This window comes from Natator depressus, chromosome 8 (assembly GCF_965152275.1).
Source record: "Natator depressus isolate rNatDep1 chromosome 8, rNatDep2.hap1, whole genome shotgun sequence".
Classification (NCBI taxonomy): domain Eukaryota; kingdom Metazoa; phylum Chordata; order Testudines; family Cheloniidae; genus Natator; species Natator depressus.
In genome coordinates, this window is record NC_134241.1 from 62,164,929 (window position 1) to 62,190,219 (window position 25,291).

At 38.6% G+C, this 25,291-nt stretch overlaps 1 long non-coding RNA gene and 1 pseudogene across 1 annotated transcript; one reads left to right on the plus strand and one right to left on the minus strand.

Annotated features, from left to right (window-relative positions):
- Positions 1–314: 314 nt before the first annotated feature.
- LOC141992870 (uncharacterized) lies at positions 315–13,864 on the minus strand. The gene is made up of 3 exons (XR_012640678.1): positions 13,780–13,864; positions 4,143–4,192; positions 315–999 (listed from the first exon to the last, which is right to left on the minus strand). It is a non-coding gene; the product is annotated as an uncharacterized LOC141992870 (long non-coding RNA).
- A 5,910-nt stretch (positions 13,865–19,774) lies between these two features.
- On the plus strand, positions 19,775–20,818 carry LOC141993005 (beta-1,3-galactosyltransferase 2-like; annotated as a pseudogene).
- The last annotated feature ends 4,473 nt before the right edge of the window (positions 20,819–25,291 follow it).

Sequence of the window (25,291 nt, forward strand, 5' to 3'; positions counted from 1 at the left end):
TCAAACTCCTTCTGGGAGCGATTTCTGCAGACAGCTCTTGGGTAGACAGCCTGTCTACGAGGAGGTTGAAGTACTCAAAGAAAGCTGCTGCTTGTAGCTTCTCAGTCCAGGCGGTCTGCCACGGTGTGGCAGCCCTCACCATCAGCCGCTGGCCCTCAGGGTCCTCTACCTCATCTGGTGCAGGCTTTGAGTCTGCTGCGTGGTTGGCCTGCCATCTCTCTTGTAGGTCAGGATTCCCTTCAATTGGGTTCTGGGGTGGAATCTCTGGTGGGATGGTGGCATTGCTGGTGGTTGGAGAGACACGGTCTGGTTCGCGGGTTGCTGGGGTGCCGCCCGTCCTTCTATGAGTGGCTGCTGCCTGGGCGGTTGCTGCTGCAGTATGAGTTCTCCCATAGGCAGTGTCCCGCAGGATGGACTTTGGGGCTGTGCTGGTCCGTCTGGTGATGAAGGCCTGGTTCTTTGGTGTGGTGGCGGGGCTGGTTCCTCCAGTGGTGGGGGGGCTAGTTTCTCCAGTGGCTGGAGCTCACAGGGAGGTCTGAGGCATGGTGCTGGGTCCTCTGGTGGTTGGAGTTTGCAGGGCAGTCTGAGGGGCAGTGCTGGCCCTTCCAGTGGCAGGATCTCAAGCAGCTATGCACGGTGGGGCGCTGATCCTTCTGGAGACAGGGATGTGCTGGACAGGTGGCAAGGCAGCACTGAGTCATCTCAGCATAGAGATCTTCTTGGTGATATGCGAGGGTGAGATGGGCCTCCTGCTGGCGAGGACCTGGGTGATGTTCCCTGATGCAGCAGGCACCTTCCTGATAGCAGCATTCCGTTTCATTGGCCTGGTGATGGGGGCAGGCTTCTTGATGGCAGCTTACGAGGTCGGCTTTCTTCGTTGAGGCTCAGGAGCAGTGGGCCGGTGTGCAGCAGGCGTGCTGGCAGGAGACTGTGTTGTTCCCTTGAGGCTTTTCTTGCAGGCAACTTGGTGTGTCTTGCCTTGCTTCTGCATCTTGAAGGCTGCAGAGGGCACAAGTATTTAGATACCTTCTGTGTAATTTTGTAGTATGTAAAAATACTACACTTCATGTACTCTCTTAAAACACACTGTATTCCTTACATAACAGTCCCTGTACTAATCCCCCTCCCTACTGACTCTGATTTTTAAATCTAGGGTATTGTTATTAGCAGATATCGTTACAGCTTTTCCACTTTTTTCCTCTTATATCCATCCCTATTTCCTATCTTTCACCTTATTAGTAACAAACACATAGCTCATTAAAACTAGACCCCAAACAACTGGTTAACTATAACTTTCTCCTTCCTCTTTGCATGCAAGTAGGGAAGCTTAGAGGCTGTAATAAGGTATATAAAGAGTAATGTGTCTTCCTCTTGGTGGATCAACTTATAAAGGTAGCATATTTATGCACAGTGGGTCAGCAAGGGTTTCATAGCATCGTATCAGGCTTTCTTATCCAGGCTTAATTAAATTCTATATCTCTTCCCTTCTTCCCCACCCCCAGCCTCAGGTTCCCACTTGCCCTCTGCCCATCTATATATTCATTCACTATTTTCCAGCAAATTTCTTTAAACCTAACTATTACCCATGCCCTTAACATTTAAATAACCTGTTTTGGCCAACAACCATTTTGGGGGAAAACAAACAAAAACTAATGTAAAAACAGAAAATATAAAGTAGATAACATTATGGTTATGTCATAGGAATATTGATCAACCCAGATAACTAGCTCTAGCTGCTAGCTTTACCACACTGGTTTAGGCCATAGAGCCACAGTTAAAATGGAGAAGGGGAAAGGTGGGTGGGAATTCCCTGTATTGAAGCCATTGTATCATTAGCCCCGTAGGGCAGATGACCTTCTATCAGTGTTTCAAGGTCAGTTCCTTTTCTTGTAATACTTTGGCTGATAAATCTGTCTTGTCCTGTCATCTTCACTCACAAGGTCTGTCAGTCTCTTTTTCTTCCAGTAGTTGGTCTATACTGAGACTGGGATCCTAGCCATATTCCTGATGATCTTTGTATAGGCCTGCTTTCTCTGTACTAAAATCAGTAATAAGTGGGATCTTCTTGGCCCATAGATATGAATTAAGTGAGGAGTTATTTAATGTCCCCTTAAATAGTTAGTGTTTGTTAGCTTTCCTGCAAACTATTACTTATGGAAATAGACCTCACCCAATAAGTCACCTCACTGAAACTATGCACATGAATAAGGACTTCACACATGCACAAGACTACTTTGCAGGAGTATTAGTAATGGATTCAAGGACTGGACACCATGTTGCCATCTGCCAGACCATTTTCATTTACAGCAGGGGTGTTCTGGATTCTTTTAAAAGAAACTGTTCTTCAGAATCTGCTGATTAGACTCAATTGAGAGTCATTGTTTCTGGTAGGTGATTCCTGGAGCTAATGCCACTGCTGACTTGGTCTAGGGACTAACTCTTAAACCTTTGGTGGGGACGGTGTTGCAGTGAAAGACCACAGAAACTACACTGGGCATGAGGTTCTCCACTACCTGCTAAAATCATTAACAACTGGGTTAAGTGATGGAACCTCACAATGTGACTTCACAAAGGGCAGTGAGGAAGTGGTCAGTGGAAGTAGAGTGACAGCAGCAGCTGTGATCCAGTTGCAGAAGCAGCAGCGGCAGAAGCATTGCTCAATGCTGCCCCCAGGGAAATGAACCACTGTGAATGCATCATTAACCTTTGGGTCTTTGCTAACCGAGGACAGCCAACTGTGAGTTGGGTACAGCAGAGAGAGAAGGGATCAATATGCAAAGTGACATTTGTTTCACATTGCAAGAAACTGAGGCAAAGGACACTGCCCAACACACTGTGGAGTGGTGTTCTCCCAAATTAACATTGGGTCCCCTTTCCCCTTTTATTAAAAATTCTCTTTTGTTATACACAGACTCAGTAGGAAAGTATTGCCACTTAGAGGTGCCCAGGGTAGTGCTAAATGTTCCCAGATTACGAGTGAGGGGCTTGAGCCAGATCTATTTTGTATTGTTAAGGTGAACACCTAGATATTGAATCCAACCCTGGTTGCTGCCAACTGCACCTGGCAGAAGGGTTACATAATCATGCACCCAGTGAAACTAAGAGCAAAACTCTCTTCAATGGAAGTGAGATACAGATCAGCTTCTAAAGCACAGATAGAGACACATAAATAGGACTCATTGAAAATTTTCTGTGAAAACTTTTTTCAGTGAAAAATTGGGTTTTCGTCAAAAGCGTGTGTGTGTGTGTAAAATGTTTGCTTTCCACAAAATCATCAATTTTTTGGTCAGAAAACTTAAAAATATAGGGTGGTTTTTTGAAGTTTTTAGTTTTTTGATGGAAAATTTAAATTTATTGCTAAAAATTAACTAAAATGAAGAAGAAAAATTGTCATCAATTTTCCACAAAGATTTTTCCCACTACTAAGTCTAGCTACAAACAAGACATAAATTTGCACAGATGTGGCCATTAGGACTTGAGGACTTCACGATAACTTCCAGGCAAGGGCAGCTTGGGAAAGTTTATTACAAGCACAGGATTCAGTGTGCCAAAGGAACAGAGATGGGTAGTTGATAAGAAAACACAGAGGGCTGTGAGGTGTCAAGTTTGGTGGAATTTAGGGAGCAGAAGGGGGTGAAAGAGACAAGGGAAGAACATGCAGGCAAATCTTTTAAAGCATAGGCTGCTGCTGAACATTGTGGTAAGTGAAACTGGGAGTTGTTGAAGCTACCCTGGTTTATACCAGACGAGGAGCTGGACCTTAGTTCTGGTTGTTACACAGTTGGAGAGTTGTGCCTCGTGATGGAGTGTTACTTAGGATAAGCACCCAAAAGTTCAAATGCTGATTCAAGCCTTGTGCTCTGGAGACCTAGAGAGCCAGGAGCTCACTACTGACACCGGTCAGTCTTTTTGTTTTTTGTACAATGGACTCAACGCTTGTCAGGGGGAGGTATTGCTCTGATAAGGGCATGTGGAGAATAGGGTTCCCAACTTTATATTTAAAAAATAAGGGACAGATTTCCACCCACAACCACCTGAAGAGGTAGTGATTTCTGGCCCCACCCTCAGAGATGGTGACCTTTGCAACTTGAGGTGTGGGGAGCCTACTAATAATAATTATATAATTAATAAGCTGTACTCACCTATGTTTGCCGGGAGTATTTCTTGCTGCTTTTTGCCGCAACTCCTGAGCCTGTTGTATGGAGATGAAGAAATCTTTTGAAGATAACTGGAAGTTTATGCAAATTTTGATTTTGCTTTTAAGTAAATCTATGCTGCGTTAATTAAATCTATGCTATCTGTTCCATTGTCAGATCATTTATTCCACAATAAGAACAAAAATCCTCTCTACAAATGCATTTCATTCTGGTACAGTAAATAGAAAGCACACCGTTTGAAACAAGTTTTTCAGAATTTCATATCCACGCTTCTGAAACACATCCATCCACTTTTCACTGACATACATCAAGAACTGAAATTTTAAGTATCAATGGCATCTCATCTGGTGTACATTCCTCATAGAGGTGATCAGTGTTTGCTTTCCTTAATTTTGAGTGCTAGTTACATTCTCAAGGTCTGAGAAACTAAGCTTCCCAGAGAGTCTGATGGGTTTCAGCTTCATCATTATATTGTCAGAAGAGAAATCAATCCAATTGTCAAAAGCTTTGTCATAAAACTTAATAAAGCCTTGTTTTACCTTCACTTTTTGTTGTGGAAATAGCTTTTCCATCAGTTTGGCTTGGAATTAAAAAATCATCTTTCTGGTTTAGTATGTTCATCTTAAAAAGGTACATCTCTGCTTGCACACAAGTAATTCATAGCTAGGATTCCTCCAACTTCTTCACAAGTTTGTTGAAGACAGAAACTGCATTGTGTTTTTTCCACATGTAAATGTCCACAATGCCAGTATAGATACTATTTCTGGTGCAAATCTTCTTTAAAGTTGCTGGGCAAGACTCCCTTAGTTATTTGAAGTAGGCTCTAATCTCTGGCCACTTTCTCAAAAGTTGGTCAATTGCCATGTACTCACATTTTACTGTACTACTTTCCATTCAGTTTGAACAAACTCAAAAACCCCCTCCACTTCTGACCTGTGTGAACACACACAAATGGTTGTAAATTTTTAACACAATCATTTGTGTCAACTGACAGGTGATCACTTGCATGTTTGTAAGTATTGTGGATTATGTATGTCAGGCAGTTGGCCTTCAGAATGTGGTCATTTTTGGTACATAACAGAAATATTGAATTGTTTGCCAATGTTCATATTTGCCCTCGAGTATGAGGTAATACAATTAACGTTATCTGGTGTTTCTCTAGGCAGTTCTTTATAGCATGATGTATGCCACTTGCAGATTCATCATAGTCGTCATAAGTCAAGCAACTAGTACTGGATGCCATCTGATTTGTACATTGATTTGTACATTTGTACACCAAGTACATTGATTTGTAATTGATTTACATTTTTTGAGGCATTAATTGATACAAAGAAATACATGGGTTTTTCTGGTGGTGATGTTACTTAATTCTGTAAACAATCCCTCACAGATTTTGGGGGCAAAACAGTGGTGCCTAATAGCTCTTGCTTTGTTCTTGCACAAGGCAATTTGTTAGCAATGTTTGAATTGTGAACCATTTCACTAACAAGCTTAGCTACAACAGCATGGAGTGTGCCAATAATGCTGTGGTTAACTATGTGATAAATGGTTGCAATTTCACATGCTGCAATTTTGTCACTTTCAATGTTTGAAGAGACAAAGAATTTGTTAATATTTCAGACCTTTGACCTGTGTTTTTTTTCTTGTATCCATCATTTGCTGCATGCTGCCTTAAGTCAGTTTTGCCTCCATGGTCAATAATGAATTCCCATTGACCCAAAGTACAAAAGGCTTTACCAGGATTGCCACAAATAGGCATTATCCAGGTGTATTTTTCTTTGACATTTTATATCTACCCAGAATTCTTTTTTCTATTTAGACGCAGAACTTTATGAAGTTCCCACTGTTTCTGGTATTACTAGGCAGATGGGCTGCTGCATGTGGACCCACTGGAGATTTCTCCAGACAGGTGTCTGTGTTCATCCCATTGTCCTGGCCAAATTCCAGTGTGGAGAATTACATTCAGTACCCCTAAATTGTCCCTCCCACATACACTCCTCCTATTGGATAACAAAATTCCTGTTCACATCCTGTCCTAAATTGCTAAAGTAAAGTGCTGTTACTGCTGATCAGGAGCCACATCTCACCCCAGAGCTGGTTGCATTTCATAGGTGAACAAAGTGCATCCTGGGACAAACCAGAATGCCCCTTTTCAGGAGAAACTTCCATCACGGCCACTGAAAGTACTGGTTGAGTGGAAGATGCAGAAATTGGCTTGGAATTTGGAAAGAACTTTGGGATCATCTGGAATGACAGGCATACATGGAGCTTATAAAAGAAAAAGCACAGACCAAGACACTTGGGAGAAGAGATAGGGCTCGGCTGTTGTGAATATAAAGCAGATTCTATATTGGGGCTGCTGGACACAGATAAATTCTATAGTTCCCTCCGGCTATCTAGCTCCCAGGAGCTCTATAGCTCTGGCTCCTAGCCTGTGCCCCCTAATATCCCCTCACTGAGGTTCCTTAAGTTGTGGCCTGTCTGGACTGATCAGTGATTTAAGGGTCTTAGGACTGCAGCTGCCCTGCACTGCGCAAGTGTAAGAGCCACCCACATGGTTCCTGGTGTAGGACCTGGCTCTTGTGGTTTTGCTGTGGTGAGGGAGTGACTGTGAGAAGCATTTCCCTGAGCAAATGAGGAGGAGGAAGGATTTCCAGCCTTACCTGAGCTGAAGATGATGACCCAATAGGGAATCTTGGTCTCTATGTGGGAGCAATTCCAGTGCTGGTCCCTGAACTGGTGCTGGTGTAACACTGGCAGATGGGATCGAACCTGGGGCCTTTGGAGCTTAGTGCATGAGCCTCTATCACATGAGCTAAAAGCCAACTGCCTGTTAGCTAAAGCTGTAGAGCAGACTCATTTTCTCTCTCTCCTTAAGTGTCTCAGTGCCAATAGATGGGACAGAACACCGCAGGAGGTGTGTGGGTTACACTGGCACTCATGGATGGTGGTCTGGATGAATTGCATGTTTGATGATGACATTTCAAGTTATGCATGGACACCTCCAGCTACCCAATCACAATGCCTTTCAAATTTGTCTTGGCCATCCCTCAGTCATGCCAGAACAGATGTTCAATTCAGCCTGCAGGTCCAACATGTACTGTGGACAGGGTGCTTGGCTCCAGGGAGCAGCACAGGCCAGTACCCAGTTTCCGTGCACCACATATCTAGGTGATAACTGAGTCTGGAGGCCACATTGGGCTCCACATATGATAGTCCTTGTCCACCTGAGCAGTGGAATGTACAAGAGAGGATGATGCACAATGCAATGAGCTCTTGCTAGACCAGGCATGAGGATGGCTGGATTCTCCTTAACTCAGCCATTGACTCACTATAAAACTGGTCAAGTTGCTGCTCGCCTCAGCAAGATGAGGCACCTGTGCAGCAGTGATGCACCCCATCTACAGCAGCTTCGTCCACATGAAACACCTTGAAGTACATCACTGCTCTGGCCAAAAAACCTGCTGCTTCCAAAATAGGAAATGAAAAAATACTGCATGAGAGGGAATGACTGACATCTGCAATGAACAGAACTAGGTACAGTGGGAGAAACTATAAAGCGAGACAGCACTGAAGTGGCCAGGGCTTGGACTGAAGAGAAACGTGTATGTGTGTGGTGGGGAAGGGAGACAGTTCCTCTTGTTAAAAGGTACAGGTCCCCAAAATATCTCTGCTACCTGCTCGCTATTGCAGTCCTGCCGGACATGGGAAAGGTTAAAGCTGTAGTCACTTTAAAAAGTGAGGAGAAAACCTGCTCCCCATGAAAAACTTCTTGTCTTGTCCCTCCACCCCTTGGGGGAGATTTTGCTGGAACCATAGTCTGTCCTAATTGAAATTCAAAAACTGCTTTTTGAAATCAGGTCACTTTCAATAGACTTTCATTTCATAGAATTCTGGGGGGGAATCCCAGCAATATTGAAACATCACAGTTTGACATTTTTATAATGAAAGATTTTGATTTTTTCATTTTGATTTTTTAAAATGTATTATATTATCTGTTATAATGTAATGCAACATTTAAGCAGTCTAAATAGAAGCAAAGCATTTTGATCAGTCAGAAACTTTTTTTTCCAGAATTTCTCTTCATGGAGAGCTTATAAAATGTCTGCTTTCATGCCTATTCAGAGCAAAGCCAAATTGTGACACTTCAAAATCCTTCACAAAATGGAACTTCCATCCTTTGCACAGCTTTAGGCTTGGGTCATTCCTATTTCTCCCAAACACATTCCTAGCATTCATGCTGTATTGAGTGCTAGAGATAAATACAAAGCAGAGCTGTGGATCTGAATTATGAAGAAATGTGAATTCAGATCTAGATTTAACTTGACGGGTGTCCTCCTCTTATCTAACAAGTTTATGCAGATTAGGTATTGATTTTTTCCAATCATCTACAACTTCCTATGTCTATATTGTAGGTCAAAAGCTAATAATGGAGTAGTTGTCCACAAGTGTAGTGTGGAGAAAAGAATGACTATCCTGAACTTTTAAGAATCTAATTTTAATGGAATCAATCAGAAATTGAATTACTGAACTGATTTGTGTGTGTGGTTGGTTGGCTGGTTGAGTAGTGACTTTACCTAGAAATTGGGTATATTTGTTTTTCATATTTTGTAACATAATTCCATGACTATAGTGTGTTTTGTGTTTTAAAAGCTTTAAATAAAATTAAACTTTTTGTTATGATTTAATGCCATATAATTCCATTCATTGTATGTATTTGCAATTCATGCTGTGTTTTTTCATTACATTAGTCACAAATTATCATTTCTGTTTAATATTTGGATGACCTAGGTACTATAACTAATTGACATTGCATGACCTGCCAATTTTACAACTGACTACACAATTAGAAATCAACTTCTGATGAATATTCAAGCTTAACCTTTACTTTTCATAGTATTTATGCTAGTAAAGATCAAGTACTGTAAGGTCGATGTAAAGCAAATGCCAAAGGGTCACATCTATAATAAAATCAAAATTCTGTATTTGAATTTGCAGAATGCTTTTCTGCTAGTAGCTCAGCTCTACTCAAATATTGCAGTATCCTCCATTACCCCTGTATTCAGCCATTTTAGTTGTATGATATTCAAAGGAACATGAAAGGAAATTCAATTCACTTTTCTGGCTTCTAGATCTCACTCCTGATAAACACTTACCTTAGAGAGGGACAGAAATTGTTCTCCGCAATTCTGAAATCTAGTTGACAACTCTTCAGTATAGTATGTATCCTATATCTGATCTTTCCCACTACATCTTTAATATTCTGTCATCTCATGTATTACACTGTAATTCTACACTCTGATCCCCAACTGATTGTAATGAACTCAATGGGAGCAGGAGTGTGTCCTTGCGCAGTTTCCTGGGAAAAAAACAACAACAAAGCTCCTACAATTGTATATTAAAGCCCTAATACAAATAAACAGGAAGCAGTTTCTTAACTACAAGTATGTGAATATTCCCATTGAAGTTAAACATGAATTTAAGTACCCTACTAGATCTTGGGTTCAATTTCTGTTCTAATTTCACTGATTGTTACATTGACATCACAGTGAAAGCAATCTTAAATTTTCCAGCTTGGATTTAAAAAAAAAAACCTGAAAATTTAGCAGTGTGAAAAATTCTAAATTCCACAGAAAACCAGCTCTACAATTTTTTAGTATCAACTATAACAGAACAAAGATAACATTAGGGAAGTACAGATTCCTTAGATAAGCGAGATTCAACTAAACTTTAACCTCTCTCTTATTTCAGGCATTGAACAAACAAGGAAACAAAGCGTTATCAAAATGGAATATAAGTTTCTTTAACTTGCAGGTCACACCCACTCGTGAAAAAAAATCAACCTTGATAGATTAAAAAAAAAACACTCCCATATCTCTTTTGCTAGTTTAGATTATCATTAACTAGTGCTCTAAGGAATTGGGAGTGTAAGTCCTCATTCAGAAGGGTAAACTTGCATGAGCTCTAAATCGGCTTATGCTACCGTGTGAATCTACGTAAATAAGAAAGTTTCTTGTTTTCAAAATGCATTTTAGTAGTGTTCTTTCTGTGAAGGATTTTAATAGACAGACAGAGCTGGTGCTGAGTCTATCTGCCCGACATGTTAAGAGTCAAAAGTGCAAAGTGTAAAGTACAGTGAATATTTGCAAATATGAATACAGCCTTGCTCAGCAGCATGAATGCTGTATCCAATCATGTAATTATTTATCATACTGTGAAATGTGAATGTTCTAAGCTGCTTTAAGGAATGTGTTCTAGGTATTTGCCATTATCTCTTCAATAGGCCCAGGCTTTCATCCAAAAAAGTTACACTGGTATAAAAACAAGGTAAGCAAAAGACAATTATACCGAGCAGGTTCAGCGTGATCAGGAAGAGCACAAAGAAAAAATATCCATTGTCAACTCACATAACTAAAGCAATTTACTAATAGAAAAATTGCAAATCATATTTTGAGGTGATAATTTATATACGTATAAGGAGTATAACATGCAGTTTGCTATATGGTTTTGCTGTTTCTTAATATACTTGCATGTAAAAGTAGGCAAATAGTGATGAAAATTATTCATGAACTGTTTCACAAACTAAGTACCAAGTTTTGGTTCACCATGTTTGTGAACCCTTCATTAATTTTGCTTTTGGACATTCATATGAATTCTTTGTAGGAATATCCACAAACAACAATAATTTAATCTCAAAAAATCTGAAATGTAGTTACTTAGTACTTTTGTTTTGGCAGAGAAACACAAATTCAGTCATAAATTGTATAGTGCTAGTAACAAACAAACATACATACAAACAAACAAACAAACAAACAAACAAACAAACAAACAAACAAACAAACAAACAAACAAACAAACAAACAAACAAACAAACAAACAAACAAACAAACAAACAAACAAACAAACAAACAAACAAACAAACAAACAAACAAACAAACAAACAAACAAACAAACAAACAAACAAACAAACAAACAAACAAACAAAAATAAAATACTGCGAACAAACCAATAGGCTGAAATTCTTCAAACTGGTGGAATTACAAAAATAAAAAATAATAAAAAAAATCCTAGCTCTTTTAATACATATCAGAGTTGTTTGGGGGTTTTTTACTTGAAAATTTTCTAATTGAAAAATGGCCAACTTTTGCCAAACTGTTTTGTAACAAACATTTCATCTAGATTTCTTTGCATGCTATTTTCCCTCATACTGTGACCTTTTCTGATCGCACAGGAAAATAGTATTTGCCTGGATCAGTAGTTGGGTGGGAAATCTTTTGGGAGGGCAGAAGGTATGAATCTTCTAATTCCAGAATTCTAACAATGCCCTTAGTTTAGGTGGTACTTTTGCATTTTCTACTTTAATATCAAACTACAGTAAGGTGATGCTTTTTTGTTTATTTGTTTTTAATCTCTCATTTGGAGACTTTGTGGTACACCATGTCATGGTCAGATTTGTTGTCTTCTACAATATTAGTGAAACATTTGGAAATACTGGGGGGAAAACATCTTTCCCCGTTTGCTTCCATCACATTGTTCACTCTGTTTGGGTGTAATTACCCATCCCCTCAACCTGTTTTTGTTTTGTCTATTTAGATTCCAAGTTCTTCAGGGCAAGGATTGTTTGTAGAACTGGCCTGAAAATGGAACGTATGTCCTGTGGAAAATGTTGGGGGGGGGGGAATTGCCCTGCTTCAGAATGAAAAGTAAAAACCTCAATTATTATTATTTTTGCCAATCAGAAATTCTGAAAAAAAACAGGAGAACTAAAGTGGAATTTCTCAGCATGTCAGGTGTCCTCTTGCAAGCTCTTTATCAATTTCACCTTTTGTACGCAGCCAGGAAGCCGCCATTTCATTTTTTCTGACAAAAAATAAAAAAATGTTCTGAAAATTTGAAATGTTCCCACTGAAAATTTCATTTTTTCAAAAAGGAAAAGGCTTTTTCCATCAGAAATTCATGTAGAGAAAATTCCCTATGAGCCCTGTGCGCTACTCTGTGCGTGTATGTTGCCCAACACAATGGATCTGTTTAGATAAGATGATGATAGTAATGTTCTCTGGTGAAGAATATGAGTTACTCTAAGAAGAATACCTGCAAATTGAATTAGTTTTGTTTTCCTCCTGTCATTCAGATATATGGCTCAATGCTTGCTTTTTTCATTAATTTAGTGGGAATAAATTGGCACTTTTGGTATTACAGTTGCTCTGTATTTGTAATTTAATATTTCAGTCAGTCATAATCACCAGTTTTCAGAGGGTCTCACTACACTATATTAAGAAAAGATGCAATATTTTCATCAGGCTCTGTAATGTGTAATAAAGTGGAGGAAGCTATAAGGTAAGTGAAGCATTGGAAGAAACAGGAAAAAGAAAGAACAAAGGGTGTCATATTGGTGTAAAAAATAATTGTTGAAAATGAAACCATCCAGTAAAGCATAAAAGTTAGCTTGCAAAGCTATTATACTAAAAAATGCTTTCAGTACTATCTGTATGATTGTTAGCTTGTTTATTATCCTTGGTTATATTTTCTTCTTGCAGTTGCTATCTACACTGTCATACAACAGCTAATGTTAAAGATCCTGCTTCTGGTAGCAATGATCCCCTATACAAATTACATACAAAGATACACTACCAACAAAATCTTCCTAATTTTTAGTTATATTCATCTTCTTTTGTGTTAAAACCAATGATTTCTTTCAGTTCACTTACAAATACCCAGTCATAGAACATTCAGATTAATACAATTACATGCTAGCTGAATTATTTTAAGTACACATTTCAACACAATGTACATGTGATTAATCTAAAGAAAACATAATGTATGTTTACTGTTCAGAAACTGTTATTTTCCCCTTAATTTGCTCAGTAAAGTGCAACAGGCAATTCCAAGAGACATCTCTTCCCACCACCACCCGCAAAAAACAACAAAAAACTCCAATGAAATACAACACTAAAATATAACATACTAACAATCTACATAATTGGCAACCTTTAATTACTTGTCTGTTCCCACTGAGACTTTTAGGAACATGGTGTATGACAAAAGCAAAGCTCAGAAAGTGTTGGTAACCGGTGGAACCCTTGGAATTGTAGCCCTGTGACAGTGTCACCGCTTATTGCTATTTTCCACACAAGATCTGAAAACCGTCTTGATATCTGACCACTCTCACGCTGCCTGAGTCCTTCTCCATTTTGTGACCTTCCTGCCTTTTGTGTCACAGCCATTTCTTTTTCATTTGCCACCAGCAGTGATGAGTTAACTTCAAAACAAAATATTTGGAGGAACGGATGAAGATTCAAAGCTTTGGGTCAGATTTCAGCCAAATGTCCTCACGTTTGGAGGTTCCCTCATGATGCCTCATGTTCTTGTTGCTTGCTCCAGCTTCTTATAATTTTGTATCACTCCATTTAGCAGTTCTTGTTAGGTGAAGCACTGCTATAGTCAAGAAACATTTTTTTTTTTTTGGTTCTGTAACTGGGTGAGAACTGAAATATACATGATATGAGAGCTTTTTAAAATTTTGTGCCAGCATTCACAACTTTAAACTTTCATCTTAGAATCCCCTGTTAAACTTGTGCACATAATGATATTTTACCTAGAGATTTCAAATCTGTTCACTTACCTCTGAATCAGCTTCTGTTGTAAAACATAAATCAGATGGATAAGTGCAACGTGGATGAATGCATTATGGACACAGAGCCATTCCTTCATCCCACCAGTTCTATTTATGCTGGGCACGCCTGTGGCTTACGGGCAGTGCTCCTGAGACCATGTATTTTTCAAACATAAGCTGTCTTAAAATATTTCCAGTCTTGTTCATGGCGTGGACATACTGTTTTTTTATATTCCAAACAAAAATCCTTGAAATCTGTCCAACCTGCAGTGCTTAGAAGGGCTTGATGTTTGAAATAACACTTGTATGAAAACTGTCAGTGATTCTGTGACTTCAAAACCATTTCTCCACTATGGCATCCTTGCCTGTATAGCAAAACGTATAAAGTTCCATTCTATAGCCAGGTCAATAATGAAACTATAACTATCCATGCTTATGATATTTATTAATAATCACATACTTACACTATTTATGAATTTTTCACAGATTCTTTTCCAAAGTGAGCTACACAGAAATTTCTCCCATGGAACACTTCTTTCATTATGAGTTTGGCGTGATTTGTGAATCAAATAGATATATTCAATTATACCTGTATATAAAAACCATACGGTTCCACTAATTATTATAATAGCAGAGCACCAAAAAAATAAATTCAGCTAAATCTTTAAGCCAATAAGGTGGTATTGCATATTTAAAGCACTGAGAAGGAAAAAAGAGAAGAATACAAAATTAATAGAACACCTCAAAAGGCCATGGATCCATTTGACACCAGTTCAGGAACCCAAGAGCACCCAAAAAATAGGGAGCTGGGTTGGGGATTTTATGTCCCATGTTTATGTAACATGTCAGATACAAAACCATATTTCGCCAGTGATCATAACAAGATTAAGACCTGCCTATTACCCAGAGGCGGCATTCCATGTCTCCATGAGCATGCCTATAATTATTAATTATTCATAATCTGTCACATCGTAATAATTCCTATAAGTGACTGCAGTCTTACTGTCTAATTACTGTCTAGTAACCAGATTGCTAAAGCCTCCCCCACAAACACCCTTTTTTTCAGAATTCTGTGTTGTACTGTACCTTTTGTGGTCACTTCTTCTGTGTCTTCTCAGGATGAGAGAGCAGAATTTGACTTGGGCTAATCTTTTTGGGCTTGCAATTTTTAGCCATTGTTGTGCTTTGGGGATTTTTGATTTGGATCATAAATGTTTCTGTAAATGTGAGCACCAGTGTGGTTTATGCACATAAACAACCCTCCGAGAGGACTGTGTGAAATTATTTGGTATAAAAAATAGAAAGACTGGTGGCAAATGAGATGAACTTGATTTTTCAAAAATTAGGGAATCGGGTTGTCAGATAGAAACAATTTAGATGCTTGTACACTGATGTGAGGAGCCTAAACAGCAAAATGGAAGAACTAGAACTACTGGTGAAGAAAGATACTATAGGGATAACCAAACCTTAGTGGAATTGCAATCATGACTGAAACACAGGTACTGAAAGTTATGTGCTTTTCAGGAGATAGAGAAATAAAGATAAAGCTGGTGGATAGAGTTGTACATCAATAATGCAGTAGACTATAAAGAAATAAATGATGCAAAGGATAAAACAGAACTGGTTTAGGTCAAAATCGTTTTGGAGAAGGATTGTAAAAGGGGTTCTATCTGTCTAGTGACAGAAGCAAGGCTGCTATGCAGCAAGAATAGGGAAGAGATTAACGATGAACTATCTATGGCCCAAAAACTAAATTAATATTATTCCTCAGTTTTCAATAAGGATGACAGTGCAGAACATGGGAGCAAAGGCAGGATGGCTAATGGGAATGATTGTATAGACATGGAAATTACCACATCCCAGGTGGAAGCAAAACTCCATAGGGTTTAATATGCTCAAATTAAGAGGACTAGATAATCTCGGTCCCAGAATATCAAAAGATCTGGCACATGAGATTGATATATTAAAAACCTTTGCTACCGGATTTGCAATCTACCATATGATCCCCTTCCCATATTCAGCACTGAGAAAAATGGCCTAGTGCATTTTACAAAGGAATTCAACTTCCTCTGAAGTATTAGATATTAACTACTTGCCCAAGATCATACAGCAGGTCAGAGCCAGGAATCGAGTCTAGGTGTCCTTTTTTCCACTTCAGTGGCCTATCAGCTGACCCATGGTGCCTTGTTCCATGGTTCATCATGTTGAAAATGGATCTTGTGTACTTAACTAGATGAGACCACCCATACGTCCACCCAATAATTTCTGCCCTTCAAATTATTTATACAGTAATTTCCTTGGTAGTAAGCACCACTTATTTAAAATATTGAAGGACAGACAAGTGCAACTGTGTATCTATTTAGGTGTGTAATTACTGTCTTTCATATGTACAACACAAGTGTATTTTTTCTAAAATAACCGTAAAGCCTTTCAACTCTGGGTGCCTCAATTTAGGCTCCTAAATCCATATTTTGGGCTCTATATAAAAGTGGTCTGACTTTTCAAAGGGTACTGCTGATGAAAAAGAGAGGGTACATGGTTGAAAATTAGACCATTTGAATTGAAAGTCTTAAATATGGATTTTGGAGTCTAAGTTTAACAGAGTTGTCAACTTTTGCAACTTTACCATGTTAAAATCTAACAATATCTGGTGTGTTCTTAAGTGCCTCAGCCTTGGAATCATGGGAACACAGCAGAATCTCAGCTTCCATTTTTTTAAAATGTTTGTTTATTTTATTATTTTATTTAAGCAAGTTTCTTCTACCCTTCTTTCCATGGTTGTGGGAAAATGCTGGAAAATGTGAACCCTGAAGGAGCAAAAGTCAGATGTCAAATAAAAAAAAACTCCACAAGTATTATTTTTTTATCTCATGACTATTGGAAACCTAACTCATGCTTTTTGAATATGAGCTTTGTAATATTGCTTCAGGCACCTAGTCTTGGAAACATTGCTCTAAAATTGTATGTTGTTGTTGTTGGGGTTTTTTTATTCTAAAAGAGCTCCTAGGATTCCTTATTTGCTCAGAGGAAACTTAAGTTATTTTATTTAAAAAAATCTCCTTTTAAGCAACTCTCTGACAAGCTGCTTTACAATGAATAAATAAGATGGCAAAGTGGAAACTTGATAGGGTTTTGGTAAGAAATCCAAAATGGTGAGAACTGTGTGGATTTTTATTCTGTACTTGTTCTATACTTTAGCCAATAAGAAACAAGCACTATCCTAAAATTTTAACTTCTTCTGTATCATTGATGGCTGACCAGCTGCCAGTTTTTAAATTATTTTTTGGATCTTTATAAAATAAGATGATGTCTGATTTATTTTATTTTTTAAAAGCTTTATTTGGGTTTTTTGTTTTGTTTTGCTTTGTTTTTTGTTTTTTCCCCAGGAAAAAATGGTCAACTCTCCAGAAGGATGACTTTTGGCAGAACCTTCATTTGGTATCATTGTTTTTCTTTCTGATGCTCTGGGTTTCGCCAATAGAAAAAGAAGAATTTCATTTTCTGTTTGTTTTTTTCTGAATAAGGTAAGGGGCAATATAAAATCCATGGTTCCTCTTTGATGGCTTTCAGTGTGAAATGATTTGGTGTTGACAATTCCTAATGAATTAATGTTAAAGCAAATGGTTGGGAGCTGAAGCTGAAACTACTTAACCATTGGAACAATTTACCTAGGGATATGAATAATTCTCTCACTTAAAGTTGTAAAATCACAACTGGATATATTGCTGGAAGATGCTTTACCTCAAATAGAAATTATGGGCTTGATGCAGGAATTATTGGATAAGGTTCTATGGCCTGTTATGCAGGAGATCAGACTAGATGCTCATAATAGTCCCTTCTGGACTTAAAATCTGTGAATGAAGTCATAGCATAAAAAAGCAACCGTCAAAACTGTTAAACTTGATAGAGGTCTCAGCAGAGAGTTAGGATCACATGCTTCTAGAAGGAGAGGCAGAATTCTCTACTATGATGGGAATAATAAATAATACAAAGTACATGCATTCTGAGCTAAAAACAGGGGTAATTTGGTCTATTGTCAATGGGATAGGATTTACCCCCTTACTTCATTCTGGATTATTCTGAACCAGGCTTCCTGATGATTGTGGTATACTAGACTGAGTTCTGCTACTCCTTCTGGCCAGTCCTGGGGGATCCCATTGTAGGGACCCAGTCTGTCTCCTTTACTGAACCTTTGCTGGCACCAGTGCTGACTTTCATTATGCATCTCCTCTCTGCATAGCCTGACTTTCTGTGAGGAGAACATACAACCTGAGCACTAATTTATTTCAACAAAATTAATCTCGTGCAGCCCACAGGCTTTCTGCCCTTTCAGTTTGTGAAAGGCAGTTCAATACAGGTAATATGCCTAGCTTTCCCCCATGCCACATCCTTTGCTGTAATAATTTTCCAGTGCACTGCAAACTATGTATCTACAAAGCTTTTTGATTCTAGAGATATGTTTTTGTATCCTTTGGGGCGGGGGAAGAAACTGGAGTTTGACCCCTACATACTGCAGAATGGACACAGAATTATGCTCAAGCCTTAGAGGCTGTCCATCTGGAATTAAGGCGTAGAGAGGCGATAGAATCTGCACTGCCCATGATCTCCAAGGCCTGTGGATAGAGGACTTCTATCTGACTACCTAAGTCATTTACGTAGCTCTAGTCCTTTCAGTATTTAGCACCTTTCATGATCTCAAAATTCACATAAAAGCAGAACTGAGAGAGTAGCCAATTTTTCAGTTTGGTGGCTTGAACCAAAAAAGAAGAGAGAATACTGTTTGGGTCAATACAACACAAAATTATTTTTTTTCGTTCTTCCCAACTAAATTAAAGACTTAAAAAAAGTTTCAGGTCAAAGGAAACATTTTGTTCAACCCAAAATGAAATATTTAATTTGTGCTGTTTTTAACCTCCTTTTATATGTGGTTTTTAATACAATTCAGTGAAATTCTGAAAAGAAAAAGCTTACTGAAAAGAACAGTCAAAACATTTTGTTTCAGAAGTGCCAAAGCAAACTTTTTCCAGGTTTTTTATTCATCCAAAACAATTAACCAAAGTAGACCTGACCCTTGTATGACCCAACTTGTTTTGGTGAGCAAATTATTCAAATGCAAAACTTCACCCAGCTTTACTTAAAAATACAACAACATAAAAAAAAAGATAAACACTTACAAATTATAACTAAAATTGAAGGTACAGTTGTTTTCACCTGCAGGGTGGTGATGAGCTTCAGTAATTAGATTGACCTATGATTGATACAGATAGATAAAACATCTGTACGTCAAGATGTTGTTGTTACTGCAAATATGGTTCATTTTAGCATGTTTCATAAACATACATAATTAAAATAGAATGTGCTCTGTATTCTTCATAAATATTTGCTTGTTATGGGTCTCTTCTCTCAGTATAAAAGAATAATTCCATTAATGTTAAAGTCACACTTTTAATGGAAAGACACATAGGATATGGAAAACATTTGGAGTTATATTTTAGATATAACTGAAATTGCATTGCAGCGATTTGTTTTTCATATTATAAAAGTTGACCAGTTTTGTAAAGTTTGGGATAAATTGCATTGGGCAATAAGTGTTTTGTTTATAATTTTGTATTTGTATTATCCTCATAAAGAAAAGTTGAAAAATGAAGGCATCAGTAAAGTCCAAACATAGGATACCAGCTCTTTTGACAAGAAAATGACCAATCTACATTACATCTGGATGTAAATTAGGGGACATTTTTAATTAAAAGAACCCTAAAGAATCAATATTATGGAAGTGATTTGGTCATCTGACCTTGTCATGGAGGAAACCAATCAGCTGCAAGCAAAACCCTCTTCTTCAGATGTCAGTGTGACTAAAAGCAGTTTGTTCTGCATCAGTTTGAAAACCACCAACATGACCTGCTATGGAAGATATTTTCCCATTTCTTGGAGGTGCTCCAAGATGTGTATTTTCTTGATTGACTCCATCTGTTTTCTAGGGATATATTTGTTTTTCATTCCTATGACTCTTAATTACTTTGCTGTTTTAGCAAAAATCAAAATTAAAGAAAACACTGTCTTGAATTTAATGGAAAGATTTCCATTTCCTGCCAAAGGATATGAGAAACCTGAGACAGCAAAAGAAAACATTTTCCTGAGAAGCAATGTTTCCAGCTTCAGACAATTCTTGCTAAACAGGAAGATAGGGGGACTAACTGTAAATGCGGCACCATTTGCTACTGAAATGAATGATACTCAACCCTGTAGGTTTGTTGTTAACGAAAGAGATAAATGTAATGAAAGAACTCCTTTCTTAATACTATTAATAGCAACCAAAGCCGATGAAAAGCAGCACAGGGGAGCCGTCAGGAAAACCTGGGGAAATGAATCTGTGGTTCCAGGAATAAAAGTTGTTCGCTTATTTATGTTGGGTATTAACGACAAAGAACAAAATGAAGCCGTACTGCGGGAAAGCAGTCAATATCATGACATCATTCAACAAGACTTTCTGGACACAAGGTTACAAGAACCTAACTCTTAAAACCATAATGGGCTTGAAGTGGGTTGCCACCTACTGTGGTGGTGCAAATTGTGTCATGAAAACAGTGATGTTTTTGTTAATACAGAATATTTAATACAAAGTCTCCTAAGACCACTTATGCCTCCTTCACAGTAGTATTTCACTGGCTATCTTATGAGAAATGGTCAGCCTCATCGAAATAAAGAAAGCAAATGGTACATGCCCAAGGAAGTCTACTCAGCTGAGCGCTATCCTGATTTTTGTTCAGGAACTGGATATGTCTTTTCTGGAACCCTGGCTGCAAAAATTGTCAATGCATCTTTAAAAGTCATGTATATATACTTAGAAGATATTTATGTAGCTCTTTGTCTTGAACAAGCAGGAATTAATATGGTGCCCCCACCTAATAACTATTTGTTTAATATATATGTCCCATTTTCTCCTTGTATATACAACAGACTGATTACCTCCCATGCAATTTATCCAAATGAACAGATAATATACTGGGAAACATTGCAAAATAACAAACATGTATGTGGTAAATAAAGCAAATGTATGGCAGAGATTGTCTGGGATTACAATATTGGCTTCTACAGTATTTCAGCCTTACAATTGCTGAATGTTCACCATGAACCTTCTATGGAGGAAGAGACAGACTTGACACAATATCCTTCATTAAGGTTTCAATTAAATTTATTTTTACAAAAATTTATACTGAAGTTGTGTTTTATCCCATAGAACAACTTCAGAATAAGTACTGTTTTGGTATAAATATTATTGAAATTTGCAATGATTTGGGGCTTTTTATTCTACTTCATTTCAAAATGAGTTTCAAATAAAGAAATTAAATTAGGTAATTCTCTTTTATTTCCTAACCACACTATAGTTTAATCATGCACTAGCATCTTGTGCTACCTTCTAGTCCCTTGATAATTACCTGTATTTGATTTTTAAACCAAAAGATGCAACAACAGTGGCTACTTTCCTTTCCTACAGAAATAGAGGGAAATTATCTTGTATGCCCTTGCTTCTGCTGGAGAGAACAGTTTGAGTCCTTCCTTTCACATCTTCTTTTCCAAACTTTGGCTACCTTCTCTGTTTGGGTGCATTCCAGAGCAGGGCAAGTTCAAACAAAATGAGTCCAGTGCAGACATTCAATTGGGTTTCAGTCTCCAGGACCTAAGATTCAGTATGATGGTCTCTATTCAACTGCTTCAGACTCCTATATTACACAAACTTTGGGGAACTGAGGTCCACAAGGACTGATGAAGGAAAAGAGTAAGTAATTGATGTGTGTGTGTGTGTGTGTGTGTGTGTGTGTGTTGTGTGGAATAGTGGATGGTGCGTGTCCGTTTCACTGAGTGAGGGGAAAACCTGACACCGACCTATGGGTGCTGGAAAGACTGCAAAAGTGGGAGGTCAAATTTGAGCGGCGTTGCAATGCCATGGTGTGACATTGCACTCCATATGTTTTATGGAAATATGCTAATGTCCACATATTAATTCAAGTGACACCATCATAGGATCTAATCACATTAGCCACACCATCAGGGGCTCATTCACCTGCACATCTACCAATGTGATATATGCCATCATGTGCCAGCAATGCCCCTCTGCCATGTACATTAGCCAAACCGGACAGTCTCTATGCAAAAGAATAAATGAACACAAATCTGACATCAGGAATCATAACATTCAAAAACCAGTAGGAGAACACTTCAACCTCTCTGGCCACTCAGTAAAAGATTTAAGGGTGGCAATTTTGCAACAGAAAAGCTTCAAAAACAGACTCCAAAGAGAAACTGCTGAGCTTGAATTAATATGCAAACCAGATACCATTAACTTGTGTTTGAATAGAGACTGGGTGTGTCTGGGTCATTACACATATTGAATCTATTTCCTTAAGTTAAGTGTCCTCTTGTCAACTGTCTAAATGGGCCATCTTGATTATCACTACAAAGTTTTTTTTCTCCTGCTGATAATAGCTCATCTTAACTAATTAGCCTCTCACAGTTTGTATGGTAACTTCCAACTTATATATATCTTACTATATGTTCCATTCTATGCATCCGATGAAGTGAGCTGTAGCTCACGAAAGCTTATGCTCTAATACATTTGTTAGTCTCTAAGGTGCCACAAGTAGTCCTGTTCTTTTTGCGGATACAGACTAACACGGCTGCTACTCTGAAACGAGTGAATATGATGTAACTGGGATATGCTTCATGCAAAAGGACTCTTGTAAGGTCTCTTTATAAAGCTTATGATCTACTGAGTGTGTTCATCCTGTTTGTTTGCATGTATTATTTCTATGTCTGCGGTTATCAGAATAAGATATAAACTTGTATTCCTGATGTAAACATTTTAAGTGGAAGCCATTAAGGGTGCTTCAGAATCAATGAACCTGTGAATGGGTTTGTTTACCTGCAAGCCTTCCTGTATATGTGTCTCCCAGCTACTAGGTAATGAAGAAGGCGGTCTTACAGTGATATGTGATCATGTCACCTGAATTGGAATCCATCTTAAACTTGGTGCTTTTTCATTTAGAAGGAGAGGTGGGGACCCAGAGAGACAAAAGATTCCCACCTTGTGCCAAAGCTATAAAAGAGGGTGGAACTGAACAAAGGGGGATGCCAGTCATGAGAAATCCCCTAGTTACCACCTGATCTGGAACTAACAAGGACTGTAGCAGGGGAAAGGATTGGGACTAGACTAAGGAGGAGTCTAGTCTGTGAAAGAAGCTTATTGGAACATCTCTGAGGATGAGATTTACCTGTATTCAGTTTCTTAAATGTATTAGGCTTAGACCTGTGTGTGTTGTTTTATTTTGCTTGGTAACTTACTTTGTTCTGTCTGTTATTACCTGAAACCACTTAAATCCTACTTTTTATACTTAATAAAATCATGTTTGTTTATTTAACCCAGAGTAAGTGATTAATACCTGGGGGAGCAAACAGCTGTGCATATCTCTCTATCAGTGTTATAGAGGGTGGACAATTTATGAGTTTACCCTGTAGAAGATTTATACAGAGTTAAATGGGTGCCTGGGTGCTGGAGACAGGAGTACTTGCTGAGCTGTTTTCAGTTAAGTCTGCAGCTTTGGGGGCATGGTTCAGATCCTGGGTCTGTGTTACAGCAGGGTAGTGTGTCTGGCTCAACAGGACAGGGTTCTGGATTTCCAAGCCATCAGAGAAAACAGGATCAGAGGTAGTTTCAGCATATCAAGTGACAGTCCAGAGTGGGTCTCTGTGACCAAACCCATCACACATGGACCAGGTCACAATGCCACAGTGCAATGCTCCTTGCTCAAATTTGGCCTGCCCACCCCTCCATTATGCCAGCAGCAAAGGGTGTCTGTGCTATTATGCCACATAGCTCTAGCCAGGGGCAAAGAGAGGATCTTAGCCCCCAGCTCAAAAAAAAGAAGCAACAAGCTACAAGCCAAAACTAGCCAGCAAGCAACTCACAAGCCAAGTAAGCCAAAAACAAGCCAAATTTCTGCATTTTTTTCCACAGGTTTGGCATGTCTTGGACTGGGTCTAAGAACTGGTGGGGAGACATCTGACAAGGAGCAAGGGTATAGGGAGAGATCTGGGGCTGGCTGGGCAAAGAGACTGGGATGAGGGGAGAGGAACTGAGTTTGGATGAAGAGCCGGGGGAGGGGGATTGGGACTGGGAACCAGTGGTGATGGGGAATGTGGGTAGGGCAACTGGAAGCAGGATTAGGGAGAGAACCAGATCACAGGAGGAGCTGTGACTAGGAAAACCTACTGGCTGGGCAAGGAGACTGGGACTAAGGATCTGTGGGGAAGCAGCTTCTAAATCTGCCCTCTCCTGAGAATGCCCAGCTACTGATATTGGGGAGCACAAGACTGAATTTAGGCTTGTTCAGCTCTAGCTAGCCTGCGGGCTCTCGTGTACACATCTTTCTGATTTCACCTGAACTTCCTCCTATGAAGCTCTTACAGGAATCCGTGTTCATACCTCCCATTTCTGGGTGGTGGTTGTTATCCCTCCTCCAGCTCCAATGTTCCCAAGAATGCCTTTATTATTTAATTAATTTATTTATTATACTGCCCACATATAAGAGCTTTCTTTTAAAATAATTAAAGCAGTCTTCAAGGCTTTGTGTGGAGAGCTAATCCTTTCTATGAAGTCTGTTCGAGCACCCCTCATTCCTTAATGCCTTGTTCTGTAAAATAATGGTTCTTTGCTTTGTGACTATCCAAATGTCTTAGTATATAATTTTAAAAAAAGATTAAATTTATTTAAGCCTTTGAAAACTGGAAATTAAAAGTACCTTTTTAATGTATATACTTTATTTTTTTTAAATACTTAATTTTTAATAACATTTGTAGAATTTAAATAATAATGCACAGGCTTTACTCAAATTATTTATAGTGAGAGATCAGCTGCTATTGAAATACAGCCACCTCTGGGGTGGAGCACAGGACCAGTATAAAAGCCCAAAGCAATACTGAGTAACAAAGCACACACTAACAAATAAATAAGATAGTAAATAATCTTATAAAACCTTTTACAAGGTTAATGTTTGCTTTATTTCTAAGTGATTTGGGCCTGAATCTCCACTGTACTGTGAGGTTATTTACACCTGTGGGATGTGGATGCAAAGCCCTTTACACCTACTTTGCAGAGGTATATAAGACTACACAAAGTTCAAGGCAGTAGAGAATCAGACAATCTGGTGAGCCTGCTGCAAATTAAGCACCATTTTTCTCGCATCTTATTTTGTTGTCAAATGGTAAAAAAGAAAATGTAAAACATATCAAATCTATACGTTACTCAATCATTGCATAATAGCCAGATTCAAGGAAATGTATCCAGCTGGTATTGACTAATGAGAATTAATACCAGGATGTTTCTGCAAATAATACAGATTAAATTTGTCAGAAACTTCCTTCTCCAGCCCCCAGAGCAGCCTAAGATTAGAAGGGATCAAAGTTGGTTTAAAGCTGCTTTAGCCCCCGACACTCCACCCTCCCCCGCCCATGTTTTCCTGTA